This window comes from Athene noctua, chromosome 26 (genome assembly GCF_965140245.1).
Source record: "Athene noctua chromosome 26, bAthNoc1.hap1.1, whole genome shotgun sequence".
Classification (NCBI taxonomy): Eukaryota; Metazoa; Chordata; class Aves; order Strigiformes; family Strigidae; genus Athene; species Athene noctua.
In genome coordinates, this window is record NC_134062.1 from 7,836,467 (window position 1) to 7,855,497 (window position 19,031).

The 19,031-nt window shown below is 47.9% G+C and overlaps 1 protein-coding gene across 2 annotated transcripts in view; it reads left to right on the top strand.

The window, feature by feature from the left end:
* The first annotated feature begins 367 nt into the window (after nt 1–367).
* Nucleotides 368–19,031, top strand: part of CDON (cell adhesion associated, oncogene regulated) — a 55,116-nt gene continuing 36,452 nt past the window's right edge. The window contains exon 1 of one of the 2 annotated variants that reach the window (XM_074927565.1): nt 368–508. The gene's annotated coding sequence lies outside the window, so the exon portion shown is untranslated. Of the gene's footprint in view, nt 509–672; nt 868–19,031 lie in introns of those variants that run through there. The other variant, XM_074927564.1, reaches the window with a different exon arrangement.

Sequence of the window (19,031 nt, forward strand, 5' to 3'; positions counted from 1 at the left end):
CAGGGCCAGGCGGTTCCGGGGTGCAGGGGGCGGGGGCCGGCGCCCCCCGTCTGACGGGCGAAGCCCCGCGGCGGCGCGCGCGCACGTGCAGCTCCCCCCCCCCCCCGTTCCCCTCCCGCTTCTCCCCTTAAAGGTCCCGCAGCGCCGGCCCCGCCCGCAGGGATCCCCCGCCCGGGCCGCGCTCCCCGCTCCGCCGCCCCGGGGCAGGGCCGTCGGCCCGCAGTCCCCCCGCTCCCCCCCGCTCCCCCCCGGCCGCCGTTGGTACGGTCCGCGGGGCGGGGCGGCCCGGGGAGAGGCGGCGCCGCCGCCGCCTCCTCCGACACGGGGCGCCGGTGGGAGCGGGGCGGGGAGGGGGGGAAGGAGATAAGCGGCGCGGCCGGGCGGCGTTGGATGGAGGCTCCCGTCCGCCGGGTCGCCCGCTCCAGCCTGGAATGTCCTGGGGAGCCGCCGCCGAGCGGGACCGGCACCGGGACCAGGGAGGGGGCGCGGCGGCTGCTGCCGCCGAGAGGTAACGCGGGCGCTTCCCGCCGCGCGGGCGCCGCGAGGGGACGGGGGGCGCGGGGGGGACCCGCAGGTGGCGGCGGCCCCTGTCAGCCCCGGAGCCGGCGGCCGGGGCGGCGGGAGCGCTGAGGCGGCGCCGCCGGCACCTGAGGGGCTGAGCGCGGCGGTGGGCGGGAAGCCGAGCCCGCGCCCCGGGAAGCCCGGGCAGGACCGGAGGGGCTTCTCGTGCTCCCTTTGCAGCCGGGCTCCGGCGCGGGGTTTATTCAAACCATCTGACTTGATTTTTTTTTTTTGTTTTTGTGCTCTCGGTCTGTGAGACTGAGCCGGAGAAAAGGCTAAAACTGCGCCTATGCGGAGAGCGCTTTGGTGAGTCGGAGAAAAATTCTCCAGAGCAGAGTTTGCCCTGCTCTGCCTCCAGCCTGTTAGTGTTGCTGATTTACGGGTTTATTTCACAGTGAAAGTTGCTCTGACTCTGCGAGATTTGTCATTAAAACGCTGCTCTGTTTGAAGTCGCCGCGGCGATGCGGCGGGGGATGGACTTGGGGTCGCGTCTCGCCTCTTTCACCGTCCTAAAATTGATAATCTCAGGGTTTGCTTTTAATCCGTAAAGGTCGCTTTCTCCGCGATTAGAGCGGTTGAAAGTCAGCCCCTGAAGCCAGAGGTGGTGTGCGATGCCTGAGGACTCCGGCTGTAAAGCATCGTGACGTCTTAACCCTGATTTTCTTTTTTTTTTTTTTTTTAATTAAGGCGCCTCTATCCGTAAAGCTATCTGCTTCTTGAATTTTAAATCACTTCTGCCTGCTTTGTCTGTCTCTTTGCCAGAAAAAAAAAAAAAATTATACAGTTGCTGACTTTCAATGAAAGAACTTTCCAGCCAGCTATTGCATGTTTTCAATATTGATGCTTTTAAACCAAAAGGGAAATGTTTTTCAGACGTGACACACAACTTTCAACTGTTCGGCAGAAAACAGGCGATGTTTATTTTGCCCCTACCTGGTAACTTTTTAAAGGATTGGCGAATGGGTAAATATGATGGCTTTATGTAACTTTTTTTTTTTACTGCTTTCCCCAAATGATTTGCTGCGTCTGTGTGCTCAGAGGTTTCTGAGGAGTAGCCGCGCTGAGCCTGCGGCTGTAAAACTGTCAGCTCTGAAGGGGTGTTTACTCGGTGAGTTGTATCTTTCACACATGCACCAGAAATACAATTTACTAACCCAAACACCAGGGTTGTCACTCCTCAGCCACCGGTCACTGAGGTGACTGGGAGCACGTAAACTTTTATTCTCTGGGGTTTTGTCGTTCGTGGCCCGGCGTTTTCTTTGAACAAAGCAGGTAATCCTGTTGTGCTGGTGCTTAAAGCTGAGCTCCGTGGAGCCAGTTTGCTTTTCTGCTAGTCTCCCACAACTCTGGTGTTTTGACAGTTGGTGATTTATGTGATGTACTGCCTGCCTGTAACTTCTTTAAGGAGAAAAAAGTGCTTTTGTAATAGTAGTTGCTGAGGGCAACGGCCCACTCCTTCGTGTCGTTATATTCCAAAAATTCTCGCCTTGAGTAGCGGTGGACGTTTCGCCGTGTGGTTTCTTAACACTTTTCTGCTAAACCTGATATTATAAACCTTAATTACAACCAGCATGCTTTTGTTCCACCAAGCTCAAACCAGCTTGTGTGATTCAGATGCGTCAAAACCAAACCCTCCTTTTTTTTTTTTAATAGCAGTTACAAGCCTGTCTTGTGGGGAAGGCTTGATAACAGAGCACTGCTCCGTTAAAAAGAAGTAAACATTTTCCTTTAATCCCCTCTCCAAAACAAGAGGGAAGCCTCCAACTGGCTCGGTCTACATCCCAGAAAAATCCACAGGCTTGTGAAGCAGCCATAGAAACCCGTGGCTGTCGCTCAAAACTATGCAGTTACTTAAAGCTCGACTTCGCGGATCAAAATACCGAGACGGGATCTGCTGGGTTACCTGTCTGCTTCATGTTAAAAGATTTGGGTCTTGGTTTTTTTTCCTCCTCTGAGGGGTAGGAAGTAGGATGGGAACAGCTCTAGTAGTGAGGGATTAGTAACTCACCCGAGGATGAGCGCGGTGGCTTTGTCGCTTGGATTAATGCGATTTACACCCTTAAGCTGCCCCGAGCGCTTGTCAACAGCCCTGCCCCTGCGTGCAAGGTGAAGTGCAGGCAGGCCGGTGGGCTGCTCCCGCCTTGGCAAGCTCTGATACACCACGGAAAGCAGCTTGGAGTAGGGCTTTCTGCGATTTTGGTTCTTTTTCATCCTTCTGGGGGTTTGGTGGGACTCCAGCTCAACCCGGTGCTCTTCCCCTGCCAGCCCTTCTGGACGCTGGTGAGTGGGGTTTGGGCCAGGACTCCTGCCTGCTCCCTCTGCTGGCTTGCTAGGATGCACTGGGACTAAACTTTGTGTTTCTTACCCCAAGACTGGGAGGAAAAAAACACGTAAGGAGAGGCCTGACTCTGCCACAGGGGCAAATCCCACCAGTGCTTTCATTATCTCAAGGTGTGCTGTAAGCCTGTAAACTGAGGCTCCTGCTTTCTTTGGCTCACTGGCGTGCCAGAGGAATAAGGCAGCTGTGCTCCAACTTCAGGTGATGTCAGTTGAGGATTTTAACTGTCAGAGCTTAAAAATACACTGACTTGTTTAAAGACTGCTTCTGCAGATGGTGGAAATTGTGAAGCAGAGCAATTGATTCGCTCACGTGAGCACCCAGCCGTACCAGTGTTCGTCATCTCATAAATCCTCCTCTGCGTATCCCCCAGCAGACCTGCTTTGCCTAACGAAGTCCCTGGTTGTACCAAGACCCCTGAAATTAATTTGGTGGCTGCTTGTGATAAGACTATTCAGTGCAAGACCAGCCAAACTTCAGCTGCGGCGCTGAAAAGCCAAACTGGGAAGTGTGTGGTGATTAAATAATTTTGGGGAATAAAGGTGTTTTCTGACATGGTGCCTGATGCAGACGTGTGTGGCCAATCGCACGGCCCAGTTGAGCCACCACTCCTCTTCACGTGGTCACTGTTGATGTGACTGATGGCGTGAAGGACCAACTGCTTTGATTTCACCTTCCCTGAGAGGTTGATTGCGGGGATGGGGAACACAAACACATGCAGGATGACACAAAAATTTGTTTTGTTTTGTGGAGTTCATGTTGCTTGGCTCAGATCCCATGGCTGCAAATTTGGTTGTTGGTGAACTTGGTGCCAGTGAGGCTTTAAAAACTCTGGTTTAGTCCCAGAAGCCCTGAGTCTGAGCGAGGCTTCACCCACAAACCTGTTGAGATCTGGTACTCCAGATAACATTTTACATGGAATTGCTTTAATCGGTGCGCTGCACGCAGCTCAAACCTGCTTAACGTCTTTTGTTAGGCAACATCTAATTTGTATGAATTTATTGATACTGTAAACTTGACCTTTATATGTAGAGTCAGGTTTTTTTTGTCTACTGCTTTGCTTACAATTCGTTGACTAGTGACTGGCTCCCTTCAGCTGAGTCACGCTGCTTTCCTACCTGCTGCAGTGTTGTTCTGTTTTCTGGTTTTCCTCAGTGTTGCAGTGGGCCAGGGAGCTTCTGAGCTGATCCCTGCCTGCAGCTGGTGTGAGACTGTTCAAAAATACTGGCTTACGGAGCTTAAAATCTTGTAGCAAGCAGAATTGGTAAACTTCCTCTTCAAGTGGGGATTTACAGCTTGTCTTGCAATCCTGACTCTTAAAGCTTGTACATGGGGACCAAACTGTTCTCTGTTCACTTTGTTTTTTTGCTATTTTGATCTAGTTTAAAAGGTGAGCTGGTGCTTGGTCTGATCTCCAGGCATATTCCCTTTCCCACTAGCGTAATGTTCTCCTGAAAATTTCCCCAAGCAAGCCCTGGTGTTGTGTGTCCCCTTCTCTCCCAGTGTTCACTCTGGGGTAGTGTTTGTCCTTGGCAAATTTGGAAAAAAACCCTCTTTGCTGTGTTACTTGAGGTAATGAGAGGTCCCCAGCTACCCAGGAATTGTTTCCTCTGTGTGTGTGTGTGTATATATGTATTTTTTTTTTTCCAGTTGAGTTCTTCCAGCAACTTCCTTGGTAGATGGCTCAGTACAACTTCGAGGGCTGAGTGTATCATAGTTTTCCAGTAAGTTTCGCAGCTCACTTCTCCCTTTCTGGTGCAGATGATGATTCTCCAGTGACAGTTATCACTTCAGGGTAAAATGCTGGTTCAGCCTTACTAGGGATTGAGACTTGTGCATCCAGACCACCTGTCTTTTCCATTAAGCCCCTGCTTGCTCTTTCTATGTGAGAAATATCTTCTGTCTTTCAACAGGAGGGAAAATAATCATGCAAGGTGGGTTGTTTTCCCATTTCCCATACCTATGAGATGTCTTCTAGCCAGGTGGGACTTTATTTTATTTTTTTTTTCTTCTTTTCCCCCCTCCCCGGCTCCTTGGGCGCAGTTTCATGTTACAGCTCAGTCGGAGGACTCGCTGCTGCAGGAGGTGGCAGGTATGTTCCTGCCTCTTCCCCGCTGTGGGAATCCTGCCGTGGAGCTGCCGCGGGGGGAGTGACTCCAGCTAACCCTTCAGGAAAAAAAAAAAGCAGGCCCTAAACTTTCTGCTGGATCTTGCCCCGCAGTTATAGAGTTGCTAAATCTTCCACCCCAATGACTGGGGAGGCCTCTCGGGGCTGGAGGGGTGTGTGTGGGGGGGGAATGGCCCCTTTTTGGCAGCAGCCGGCTTTTAAATTGGCTTAGCTGTCTCATAAAACTGCGCTTTCGATGCTGCAGCTGGGCCAAGAGCTGGTTGCCTTGTGGGGTGGGGGGGTCTTGCTGTTTCCCCCTCCATCTCCTGCCCCCTGCCACTCACCAGAAACATCCGATTAAACCAGTTCAGCTCACTAAAACGGCAGGGGGAAAAAAAAATCCCCCTAAACGCAGAGCACGATAAACTCGGTTGAAATATTTTCTACCAGTTTGGCAGCTGGGGGCAGTGCCAGAAGCAGTGGGAGGGCGGGGGGGGGGGGACGGAGACCATCCCTTTTGGCAGCGGCCAGCTTTGGGCTCGGCTTAGCTGTAAGGTGAAACTGCACCCCCGGCCTCACCTGTCTGTCTGATCATGCCTTTGATTTATACCCTGGCTTTTGCTGTTTAGTTTTCCCTGCAGACTTCAACCATTGTATCTGATAATGAACCAAGTGGTTGAGTCTTATTTGTTTAATTCAAAGACAAGTTTAATATTTCCTACCTCGCAGACGTACAAAGTCTGCCTGCCTTGCAGACCTTGGTTATCCTTGCAGCAAACCCATAAAACACCAAAGGACGCCAGAGGAGGGGAAAGTGCTCCTGCTGCGAGCAGCCCCTTGTTGAAAAACTCTGCTGAGGGGCTGGGCACCGCTGGCTTACATTTTTTGGGCTGTTTTGGGGGTGTTTTGGCTTTGCAGAGGCAGTGATGGGCTGTGTGGTGCTGCCTCGCTCCACCCCACCTCTGGCATGCTGGGCTGCCAGCTCTGGTCAGAGGTGGGCTGTGGGGGTCTTCTTTGCCCCCCTTTAATCTCACATGAAGGGAAGAGGGTTTGTGAATGCCTCTCATGGCCCTGTGTCATCTGCTAAAGCACTGGAGGCCGAACAGACGCTGGAGGTGTCCTTCCTCTTGGGGAGTTGTTTTATTTTGTGTAGACACCCCGTGTCCAGCCTGCTCTAGCTGGAGATTCCCTTGTTCCTGGTGCTGGGGGTTTTCATTTCCCAGTCCTCACCGAGTAAAACAAACTGTTTATCTGGCTAAAAGGCCTCACTCTAAAGAATCTTTAAGGAAATTGTGTTGTTTTTACACCCCAGTTCAGGAGATGACCCCTCTGGTGACTGTTCCTCTTGTGAGGACGAGTCCCACCTGGGAGCTGCAGCGAGGAGAGAGGACAGTTAACGTGGCCCCTTCTGAAACGAACTGAAGATGATTCTTCTGAGTTGAAATCCCCTCCTTGCTTCCAGATTAATCCAAGCTAGGTTTTCCCAATACTGTAATCAGGTGTGGGTTTTTTTGGTTAATTTCCTTTTTTTGCTTCTTGTTTGTTAAGAGTTGATAGATCGGCCCAAATAAGGGTATGAGAGGCTGGTGATTTTCAGGAGGATCCACAGACAGTCAGTGCATGACTTGTTGCCTTTATCTCTGAGATCAGGAGATTCCTTTGCAGTGATGGATTAATCCACTCTTGAGTGAATAATATAACTGAGAACAAGTAGGAGCCAGCGCTCCAAACAGATGATTTGTTTAATATGTGTATGCCTCTCCTCCCCGCCTCCCCCTCTGAAAAGCTTCTTTCTTCACTGTTTCATTCCATCTGCCTCCTGAATTCTCCCAACAACCTGCTCGTGCGCTGGCCCCCCGTACTGAGGGAGGGATGAGGCTAGGGCTGTGCCAAAGGCCTCTGGTCCCAGGTGGATGGGGAGATAAACCACAGCTCTGCCAAGCTGGCGGGGAGGCTTGGGTTGGAGAGGGTGCCCGGGGGCTGCTCAGGCCATGACATCACCCGTCGGTGTGGACTCCTTACCCCAGTTAGAAGTGATGCTGGTGCCAGCATCTGCCAGGGCGGGTGAGCTTGCAGCTCTCAGTGGCAGTGGGTGTCCTCCAGCACAAGGCAGCTCAGTGTCCAGGAAAAAAATTGTATGTAGGGGCTTGAAAACTGGGGATGAGGGAATGAACTTCTTAGGGATAAGATGATGTCAATGGGTGGCTTAGAAGTAGAAATATAATGTTGAAGATGTTTTTTTGGTTTTGCCTGCCCGCCCAGCTGATAACTCATCTGCAGATCCACAGCCTTTTGAGCTGGTGGGGATTGCTCTGGAGCCACATGCCAAAGATCTCCCAGTGACATGTCCTTGTTATATCACCCACAGTTGGATGGGAGGCTGGGAAGGGAGTTGTGCAACTTGGCGATAGAATTCACATAGCGAAATCTGTTACCATCCCTGTGGATATACTGGTATAATGCTTTGGCAGCTCATAAGCTGTGTCTTGTTGCTTTAACACCTTCCAACACGTGGATACTGCTGATAGGCTCAAAGAGGAGGTGCGGTGCAATGGTTATAGGTGTCTGTGTGGGTCCTCCCTTCCGCTCGGGACCCCCGGATCTGTTGTAGACTTGCTTGTTCGCTGGCAAAAGCTCAGATAGGTCACGTTGGTGAAACTCCTCAGCTTTGGCTTTCCTGAGTTTTGAGAGAGCTGGTGCTCTTGCATTGATCCGATCCCCTTGGGATGTGGGATCGGAAGCGCTAGTGACAGGTTTCAGCTGTATTTTGGAGAATTTCTGTGCTGTGTGGGGCAGAGATAAGATCTTAAAACCGGCATTTCCCCCTCAGGAGAATGAGCTTTGCTGGTGTTGGCTGTACGTAATTTCTGGTAGCTGGAGAGTTTTGCTGTGTAATGTTCCAACTCCATGTAGATTAAATGTATTGTGGAGTTAAACTAAACAATAGCATGTGGTTTTCCTTTATTCCCCCTCCCCTTCCCTGTGATGAGAGCTCACAAAAGTTTTGGAACTATGGCTACGTGTGCATACACTCAAGCGTAGGCTCAGATTTTCATAAACCTTGCTGAGGGCTGTTACTTCTGAGGAACTATTTCACATTTGCAATAGCTTCAGGAAATCTCTTTGTTTCTGAAGAGCCTTTTCAGAAGGTGCCTTTTGGTGTAGCACTCAGATACTTGTTGCCTAAATCCTTCGCAGTGACAGTGTATCGTAGCTTGATGGAGATTTGAGGCTTCTCTAATAAAATGCAAGCTAAGGAGGAAAACCCCGAGGGGTTTTTGGAACAGAAGATGTTTTCTGTTCCTGCCACTAATCTCTGTTGCAGAATGAAATAGGAATGTATACTTTAAATCTTTGTCAGGGTGTAGAAGGAAGCTGGCAACCGATGTAATCAAAAATGTTATTATCAAAACTCTCTAAATATGTTGAAATATCAAGCTTAATGATATAATTTTCAATTCAGCTATTCAGACGGAGGCATTTTTTTGAGTGCAAATTGCACTTTCAAATTGCTGCACGAGTCGGGATCAACCGGAGATGAGTCTGGGAGCGGATCATAGACGGTGGATACTGGCTTGAGTCTCTTTGGCTCTGAATCATTGTAGGAACAGCTCTCTGGTGAATTGGGTGGTGGCATGAAATCGAGGTGCATTTTTCTCAATTTTGGGCTTTTGAGCTGAGCACTTAAAAAATGGTCTAGTTTTTGAGTTAACATTTTTCTAAACTAGTGTATTTGCCATTGCTCATGTGTAACCAACACATACGGCAGGTTTATCTGTTCAGAGTTTGTCTGAAACGGCTCTTACTGATTGCAATGAAATGTAATGAAGCAACACCAGACCCTACGCCTGGTAGCAAAGACCTTAATCCACCTACCTGGTATGACAGGAGATGTTCGGTTTTCCAGCCTTATTCTTGTAGGTTGGAATAAGGGAACTGCAAGTAACCCTCACCCTTCTGACCCTTCTTCCTTGAGTGATGAGGCTGCAGGTTGAGGATGTAAAAGAAGCTGAAGTCCTCCTCAAGCCAAAGGTGTGAAGCTGTTTATTTTCATTCTGAAAATGTATATATTGCAGGAGGCAGATGCTAGCCTGCTTAACCTAAGCATTCACTACTTATCTGGGGTCTGGCAAGTGTACAAGTGTTGTCCCTTCTAATCCCCCAATATTAAAAAGTCCAGGCACCTTTCTCTGGCGAAGTATGAGATTGCTTTTAAAAAAAACACACAGAGAGAAGCCAACAAAAAAAAGAAATATTCATTTTCTTTGCCAAGTTTAAATGAAGACTAATGCCGTGGTGCTGCTTAATCTTGTTTTTCTTGCTATCTGATGGATGCTAACGTGGGATGGACGCAATCCTGGCAGCCAGTTATCTTTGCAGGGCCCCTCTGTGTTGCTGAGCTCGGCATTAAAGTCTTGTGAGGGAGCTGACGTTCTACGAAGAGTCTCGAACCTTCTTTCTGCCTTGCGGAGCCGCAGCAGCGATGTCCCTCCTTCCTGGAACCCCTGCTCTGCTGTCAGATGTCTGAACAGAAATCCTGTTCAGCGAAGTAGGATGTGTCTGTGCGAGTGGAAACAGGGCGCAGTCAGGTTAACCTGGTGGAAAAATCACCCTGGTACCCGTGATGAAACTTAACTACTTTCCTATCAGTTGCTCGTGTTTGAACTGGTTCTGCTGCCGTTACCCTGATTCACGGGAGGAGACTGAGGGCTCTGACTCAGGAACTCCTTGACGTGCTGCCCCCGACTGCCCCGTCCGCTCTGGGCTGGGGTCCCAGCCTCTGGCAGGGCTGAGCCCACGGTGCAGCATCGCCTCGGAGCTCGGCTGCAGCAGGTGAAGCAGCGGAGCTGGAGAAGCCGAACCCTCGGGCTACAGTTTCATGTTCCTTGCTGCCTCCTTCCCTTGGATCTACGCTCTCCTCTCGCTCCACTGGTGCTCGGTTGTGCAGCGCTGCTGAGCACACCCAACCCAAAGCCCCCCCCTCTCCTTCCCCTGTGTTCTGCTACCCCTCACCTTGCATGGGAGCCAGGTCAGTTTGTTGTAGCAAACCTCCCCTGACCAACATGATTTTCTCCTCTTCAATTTTTTTAAAATTTTTTTGTGTAGCTGTCACATTGAGACAGCTTTTATCTGGGCCTGAGGCGAATGGGATTGTTTTGCTGGACAAACGCATCAGGATTCCTTCCCTCTAGGTTAAAAAGCATGTTTTTACCCCAGAGTTTGGACTTCAATTTTGAAACCAGGTTTGATCTCTTGAGTGTGGGGGAAGGGAGGGGAGGAGAGCAGTAAAACTGAATTACCCGGTTAGCTTACTGTAACGCTGAAGGACGAATTGTTCGAAGGCTTGTTTTAATCAGGGGAAGAAAGGATGGGCTCTTTCCTGCTCTCTCCCTCAGCTGTCACTGGTTAGCTGCTTTGCTTTTTAATAAGCGTTGTGCTCCTGCCTGTCTGCCCCGGCGGCTGGGCTCGGCAGCGGCGCGCGTTGGCATTGCATGTGACAGCACGTGGACTACTGGAAAAGGAAGGGAAGCAGCAATTTCAAGTGGAGGACAACGCTTTTGTTTAGGAAACCGAGTACAAAATGGCTCAGTTGCTGTTTTGTGCATGATTTCAGCCATCTGCAGGCATGGTGTATTCTGAAGGGTGACTAACAACTGTGCTGTAACACACAGGCTTTGCTCTCGGTTCCAGCGCGCCTCCCATATCCTGCAGCCATGAGTTCACAGGCTCCTAATTGCCTATGATGTAAGACAGCAGTAGATGGGGTTGCTATAAATTCTGGCTGCAGGTGTGGATTTAATAGTTGTGCTTCCCTTTTAAGGGCTCACGGATAGCATGGATCCCTGCAAGTTGCAACAGACTGAGTTGGACTAGGGGTAAGGCAGCTAAAAGAACCCATTTTCCTGCGTTTTTTAGAGCTGTTGCTTGCTGGAGGCGACCGATGAACGAGGTGTCGGTGTTCATCTGGAATCACCTCGGAAATGAGCTTGCTATCCTCTGACAGCTCGGCCGTGGTTGCTTTTCTTTTCATGAACCTCCTCTTGGATCAAAACCTGTCAGGTGTGAGGGAACTGCTGGAAGCAGACCTTTGGGCATCAAGCGTGGACACAGACTCCTCTGTCTGAGAGTCTGGCAGGTTTTTCTGATGACCAGAGCAAGCCTGTGATTCTAGGCCTTTTATAAATCGAGCTTGATTCCAGTTATAGGAACTGTAGAGAGGTTACAAACACAGGGGATTGTCCTTGATGTGCAAAATGCAGACTTTTTGGAGGGGAAAAGACACAGCCTGAGGCAGTACTGGAGCTTGCTGTGGCATGTGCAGGTGTAGCTCAGATAATTAGGACAGCGAGTCCCCTAGCTCATTTGAGAAAATGGGCATGTCTCACTTGGAGTTGGATTTCGTATATTTTTTTCTTAATTTTTGCCTACATTCTTTCAGTTCAGAGTTTATTAAAGATACTGGGCTGGTGCTTCGGAAGCTGATCTGAGGCCTCGTGCTGTTGGAGCGCGAAGTTCCCTTTTGGGGATGTCCATTCCTATCCCCTTCTTTGGGCTTAACACTCCAAGAGCTGAAACTGCTCTCTCATCCAGGTGAAAACTAAACCTTATTTTATTTTGGCTGGGTTTTCAGCTGGATCTGCCAGCAGATCTGACTCACTCGGTGGCCACATGATGGTTGGTGCAGATAGGAGAAAGCAAGCCAGGTCCTGAAGGAAGGCGTTACTGCCCTCCTCAGCAGCAGCCTGGCTTTAAATTGGCTTAAACTGGTTGCAAAATATCATTCTCGGTAGAAATTGCTTGGTCGAAAAAGTAAAACAAATGCTTTGCTTGACAATGAGGCCAGCCCTGCAGGAAGGGGCAGAGAGGGGGTGTTTGCAGAAGGACCCTCAGACGTGGTGGATGGTGAGCAGAGCTGGCCTTGGCAGTTGTAAGGCGGTGGGACATGGTCGGGATGGGGGAGAAAATGGGAACATGAGGCAAAGTAGTGCCCCAGCCAGGAGAGAATGATGGTGGTGAGGTCTGGGGGGGGCCCTGGGGAGCAAAGCGTAAGAATTTTGTATGTATTTGGTCTGCTCTGATGGAACTGTTAGACTAATGATACCTTCAGATCTCTTGGGGTCTAAAAACCCTTATTTAGGCATTTAAGGATAATTGCAGCCCAGCAGAACTGTATATTAGGCTAATGCTCTATTCTTTTTCTTCCCCTGAGGCTAGAAGAGTCAGAAACCATACCCACTTCATTAGTGTGGCAGCAGGGGGACTGTCTCAGCTTTTTTTTTCTGAAGTTAATAATAAAATTAACTTAATTGTTATGCCTGTTTGTGGGTAGGGAAGTGTGGCTTCTGTGATTTTTTTTTTTTTTTCTTTTTTAATCTATTTATTTCCCCTGATGTGTCTGGTGCTGATACAGCAGGGTGGGAATCCCAGGTCTCCCCAGTTGCAGCATGTCTGAGGGTCGATAGCAGGCCAGTGACTCAGGAATGTTTTCAGCTGTGTGCTGCAGAGGCACAGTACACAAACTGTTAAATTTTCTTCCCTCGGCTCACAAATCCATTTCTTCAGTCAATGCCAAAGCATGCGTTCTTCTATCAAGACCATATGTACGCCAAACCCGAGGTTTTAAAGTCAAGGTGTTTTTGAAATATTGGAGTGCAAATTAAGTATCTGAGTAATCTTAACTGTCTTCTAAAAAAAAAAAAATCTCTATCAGCCTCACGTATAACTCAAAGGATTAATGGAAAGTTAAACTTTGATCAGAGTCCAACAGCTGATACCAGCCATGAGCCTTTCCAGGCCTGAAAGCAAAATAGGAAAAAAAAAATATGATGAACAACTCGGCAAAAGATCTGCTTCTCCATCTTTGAGGCAGCCCAACAGTTTGATCATGTTTTTAGGCTAATACTTTTATTTTCGTCAGTTGCTTAATGTCATCTTGTGTCACCTTTGTCCTGTGACGCTGGACCTTACCTGTAACAGGGTTTGAGTAAATAACTGACATTATTTAGGATGTTTTATAGCTTTGGAGAAGACACATAGACCTTGTTATTAAGGAAGGCCATCCAGGCTTCGGGTCCCTTGTCCTTGTAGGAGCTCAGTCACCGTCTCGTTTGCTCAATGCTGTTTGTTTTTCCTGCCATCTGCCACCCTGCGCAAATACTGCTTCTATTTTGACAGAAATAACGTGCCATTACATTTGATAAGGTATTTTATCCCCCTCCCCATATTGCTCTTGAGATTCATGACAGATTCATGGGGGGGCTTTAAATGGTGTGGAGCAAGCCTGAAGCTTGGTACGCCCTCATGCAAGGCTGCTTATAAAAATGCACGTTATGAAAAAGAGTAGAAATACCAAAGGAATCACGAAGTGGGAATACGTGTAGGAAACGCATGGGTGCTGGCTTAGCACTGATTGATTTGGATGCTAGGCATGGGTGGGGGCAGACATTTGGAGGCGTTAATGACATTCAAGGCGAGGATTGCAAACGTTGCGCAACTTTAATTTCTCTCCTTTAAGTTGTTAAGATAAGGATCTAGAAAGTATACTTCCATTTGTTTAAAATATAATAAATAAATACAAACATAACATCAAAGGATGCTTTTTCTTGTAATTTTTAAATGCCTTTTCATTTGGTTTGTTTCTGTAGATGCCTTTGAGTATGTTTCATTGCATTCTGACCTGTTTATATCTTTCACACTTGGTTTATAGGGTCACTGTCAGCAAACTGGTTTTGTGGGGCTTTCCCTTTCAGAGTTTTCAGGATAGAGAAAATACCAGGTTTTTTACCAGTTTGTTCTCTGAAAGCACCCACAAAATCCTTTTGAAGTACATAACTTTATTACTTACGCTCCTAAAATCCTGTCTTTCACGATGCCATAATTCTAATACAAATGCCTAATTATGGTATTATTTTTTTAAAAAACACCCTTACTTATGTAAATGCCTGGCTCCTTATCTCCATTGCTCGGCTTCCTGTAATTTAGTAACACAGAAACTGCAGTTTCAGTGCTCGAGGTGGAGAAGAGTAAAACAGGAGCACTTGAAAATTTTTTTTTTTTACCCAAGCTGTGATTACAGCATGACTTTTTTTTTTTTCAGTGCTCGAGCCCTCTCTTCGGAGCGTAATTAGGAACACATTGATTCTTATTGCAGCTGGCAGCTGCTCGCTATTGCCTTTTTCAGCTTATGACCCCCATAGTCCTGCTGACCTTTCCTAGGGTTAGTCGTAGGCCCTTTTTATTGTGATGGGCTAGAAGTGGCTCATGTGGAGTTGATTATTTCCTTGCTTGTCTGGCCTTTTTGGTGCCATAACTCCAAGTCACTTCCATTTTCTTCCCCTGCTTTTGGCTGACCACAGTGAAAGGAAATGCTTTTGCTGGCGACAGGATCGGTTTGCACGCTTGACTGACTCGATTGAGACCCTGAAAAGGGGGGAGGGGGAGGGTAATGAACGCTGTAGGTGCTGCATTTGCTTTTTAAAGGTTGATGTTAATGATTGAGTGGTCATTAAGCATTCATAAAAATGAGGCTTCGGCAGGCCTTTTAGCAACCTCAAACCTGCGTGTTGGCATTAAAAAAAAAAAATCCATTGGCCGCATCCTTCACGTACGGTGGCCGCGTCGGTGGGCGAGCGAGCCGCTGCGCATCGCTCGCGACTACATCCAGGCTTTCCCAGCTACCAGGAGACTCGGGACTAAACCTGGGAGGTTAGTCCGAAAAGCTGACAGGCAGACTCGGTTGCTGCCGGGCTGCTAACCCGCTCCTCCCCAGCACAAAAAGCTAATGAAGTCTATATGCCAGCTGTTACACTCATTTTGCCAGACCCCAGGAGGACAGCATGAAGACAGTCAGTGATCAAAGGCTTTGGAGATCACTGAGGAGCCGAGCTGCAGGAATGTCTGATTGCTTTCTCTTGGAATGCCACAGGCTTCAATACCTTTTTTTTTTTAAGGTGTCTTGGTGTGAGACTTAATGATCTAACTCGGCTTGCTCGTGCTAAAGGCACAGTGTTTTAGTTAATTCTGGGGGTTTTGTTTGCTCTAAATTTAGGTGCTTTGAAAAGCTATGATTTTTACGCTGATGGGAACAGTCTTGGGGAGCAAGTTTAAATGAGTTTTTTCTCACTAGTTCTGTAATAAACCAACCTAGGGGAAAAAGAAAACCCAACTTGCCATGCTTTAGGTGTTAAATCACACATAGTATTATAAGGTGAGGTTGGATTAATGTGATTTTGAATTGCTGCTGTTCAGGAAAAACACAAAATCTTTAGTATCCAGAACAGTTTTACTCCAAGTGAAAACTGTTGTCACGTCTGCAGTGCTGCCCTGAAGCAGCAGCTCTCTGTCACTTTTTCCTAGGGCTTCTTAGCAAGGGCCATCAGCTCCTGGAGGTGGAGTGGGCAACCTGAATAACTCCCTCTGTTCCCAAGCGTGCCGCTTCCTTCCTCCTCCTCCTCCTTGCCTGCTTTGCTCCGGCATTTATAGGACCCGGTGCATTTGGCTAGCGAAGAAACTCTTTCCCCCTTTAGCCTCGGCATGCTGAATGGGCTCGCTGAAGGCCAGATGAGTTTTGGAGGGGAGTGATGGAGCGGGAGCAGGGTTGCTGTTAGATTGGGGTGGGGTGGTGGCTAAATACCTCTGGTGTTGGGTGGCTTTTGGGAAGGGAGGGCCTGGTGGTGTCCATCTGGTCTGAGATGGCAGGAAGATGATTCAGGGAGCAAAAACTATCAGAAAAGGAGGAAAAAAAAAAGGGTATGAGATAATGCTCTTTTTAGTAGTGACTGCCCTCAGCTGCAAGGGTGGAGATGAAAAGTTCATGGTCCAGTGGATAAGCAGGGCAGGTTCTCAGCTGTGTTTTGAAGGACATGGGATCCACTGGGGCTGGGCACATGTGGCAAACAGCATTTTGTCATCTTTTAGAGCATAAAACCTTTTTGGGGGGCAAGTGTGGGTAGGAGTGAGTTAATTTGGAGGTGATAGGTTAAGTTAGCTACACTGAAGGGACCAGACATGTGGAGCCTTACACTGGAGACTGCTGGTTTCTGGAGAAACAGCACAGGCGTGAAGCTTCGGGAAGAGAGGAGGGGGGGTCTCTGCCAGGGCTGTGCTGTCTTGCTGCGTGGAGTGGGTCTGGGTCAGAGATGAGAAGCTCACCTGGCCGGGCTGGGGCCTGTGTCTTCCTGTCTCAGCCCGGTAGGGTGTTTTGGTGTGTCCCACATGCTGAGGGCCACTCCCTGGCACAGGATGGCCAGTGTCTGTCCTGGTGAGGTCTTCAGGCCTCCACAGCCACCCGGGTGGTGATGTGCAGGCTGCCCTGCAGAACCAAGCCAGCACATTCTGGGGCTGGTGTGACCGCCTGGCTGTGGTGACAGCCCTGCTCCTGCACTGGGAAACCTCTCTGGAGTTCCTAAAGACATTAATTAATAAGTACGTTCCCCTCTTTGGAGTTAGCACTGGTGATTTATTTTACTTGCCTGTTGATGGCATCCTGAAGGTCGCAGGGCTGAAATTATGAGCTGTTTGGGAAGGAGTCCCTTTTAAAAAGGGTCTACAACAAATGAGATGCACAACCGGAATTACTTTGTCTTCAGATGTACTCCATCTTATCTCCAGAAGTACCAGGTGCCCATTTCTGGATGCCCCTGCATGCATAGTGCCTTTCCGAGGGGTGAGCGTCCATTGGAATGGTCGGGACGACTCCTCGTGGCACAAGTCCGTTATCTTCCTCGTTTCCCTTGCTCCATGAGCAGCAAGTTACTTTAGAGCTGACAAGGAGGTCGAGTGCTGGGTGAAAATAATTGGAAGATGACTTTGGATGCAGATGTCTTCATGGAAGTAGGAAAAATATGGGCCTTTGCCATGCTGTGGCTTTCTGGTATGTGGCACTGTGGTCTAGAGAAATTACTAGTGAAAGTGGAAAGGATGTTTTCTTTGATCCATGAAAACCATGTCCATCTCTATTCAACCTTGGATATTATTAATATGAATAACTCCTGTCACTACTGTTTTATTTTAAGAGGCTTGGAAATAGCTCGTTTTCTTGGTGGTATCTCTTAGTTCAAAATAACGTTGACTGTTTGATCTGCTGATGGAGATTCATCCTCTTGAGCGAGGAATAGTGAAAGAGTGTGCAGAGGTGTTCCTGGGTGAGCTCATCTTGGAGTCTGAGACACTTAAATGGAGCCACCTCTAACCAAAGGCTTTCTGTTCCCAGTAGGTCCCCAGTGACTAGTCCTTGCTGTCAGAATGGGAGTTTATTGAAATGATGGCAAAAGGGGAAGAGTCCTATTTTTCTAACCCTAAGGCCTTTTAACACTTGGATATGTATTAATACAATATTGAAGAGGCAGAGTTTCTCTGCTGGGTTTCTGAAGACCCTGAAACTACAAGCTGTGATCTTGCCCTCTTCTCTGTACCTTGTGAGAGGCTTCTGTAGTGACACCATCTACAGAACAAACAGGAAGAAGCAAATATTTTTGGGTTGTGTGTTGGATCTCCTCTTCCCCCTGCGTTCCCATGTCTACCAGCGAATAAGAGGTTTCTGCAGTCCCTTCGAAAGTGGGTGTTAGAGAAACTTCCCTTGGATGCCTGAGTATTGTTGCTGAACAACGCTACTTCGATTCAAGTGAATGTTTTTCTTTTTTTTTTCCTCCAGTCAAAGAACTTTGGTCTTTGCGGCTTGCTTTGTGTACTCTCTGCTTTACAGTTGATTTTACCACTCCACAAGCCTGCGAAAGCCAAACTGGTAGGTCAAAAGAGGAGTAGCTGTTGACACTGGCAGCTAGGAACATGTAAAGAGAAAGATAAACAGAGGGAAATCAGAGACTGGATAAAGTAGATCTCCAAAGATAAAGTTTAGTTAAAGATAATGAGCTGGCCTTGTTTAAAAAGACAGCTGCAAAATAACCCAGTAGCTCCATGTGCTGGGGTTAAAGTTGACCTAGAATATACGTTTCATTGCTTTTCATAAATAAATAGTTGAGGGAAGATTTGGCAAAAAGCAACATTGCCCCCCACCCCTCTTCAGCAAAGTGTTTGATGTTAACAAGTTCTCTGGGTGTTTACTTTGTCCTCTGCGCTCGCTGGTGGAGCAGCTCTCCTGCCCTTGAACCGAGTGAGAATTCAAATAAACCCAAACGCCTTCTGCGCGGCCGGTCTCTTCTGCCATCTGCCTCTTACCAAAACAGCCCCGGCTGTCGTTGGGGAACCAGCCTGGTCTGCAGGATTACCGGGTCTTCCGAACAGCTGAAATAGATTTGCCGGATCAGATAAAACTGCCCAGGAATGGGAGCGGGACTTGACAGCACTTCTTTCAGCCTTCTCAAGCTGTCATTCTAAGCCTGGAGTTCAATTTGCAGGAGAAGTAGCAGTAAGCAAATAGCTCTATAAAATCTAGAGTGATTCTTATTATTATTGGAGCCTTTTCCTGATGCTTACTTTGTGTATATATTTTACAGCGATGTTCCGATGATAAAATACTGTTATTTTTAAATAAACCATGGGAATAATTTTGCTGTTCATATCTGGATCCGACTTCTTGGAAAGTAAATGGCTCCGAGTGCTCAATTAACTGGGACTTCTTTCTGTCAAGCATATGTATTGTTGCACTTGTTTCCGTGCGCTGCCCTGCCAGTAAAACTCCTAGTTATTGTATGTGTGTTAGATACGTGTTTATATACATGTCTGATATATGAGCCATTTAAAATATATGTTGAGTGTTATCAGCAGCAAAATTGTATGGCCGGGCTGATAAATGAAGTAACTGTGCTAAATGAACTCAGATTTTATTCATCATAATATTGCACAAGGCAAATAGAAAATTTAAGTGAATGACAGCTGCAGATTATTTGGGGTTTTTTCTCTTAAAGAGCGTTTGATGGAGACTGAGTGTCAGAAACACCCTTTCAGAGACTCATCTCATGCAGGTTAAGTTGCTGGTTTAAATGATTTAGTTTGTATTTTGCAGGTTTCATGATTTAATTCATGTTTTTTGGTGATGAAAGTGAGATCTTATGTACCTAAATAGTC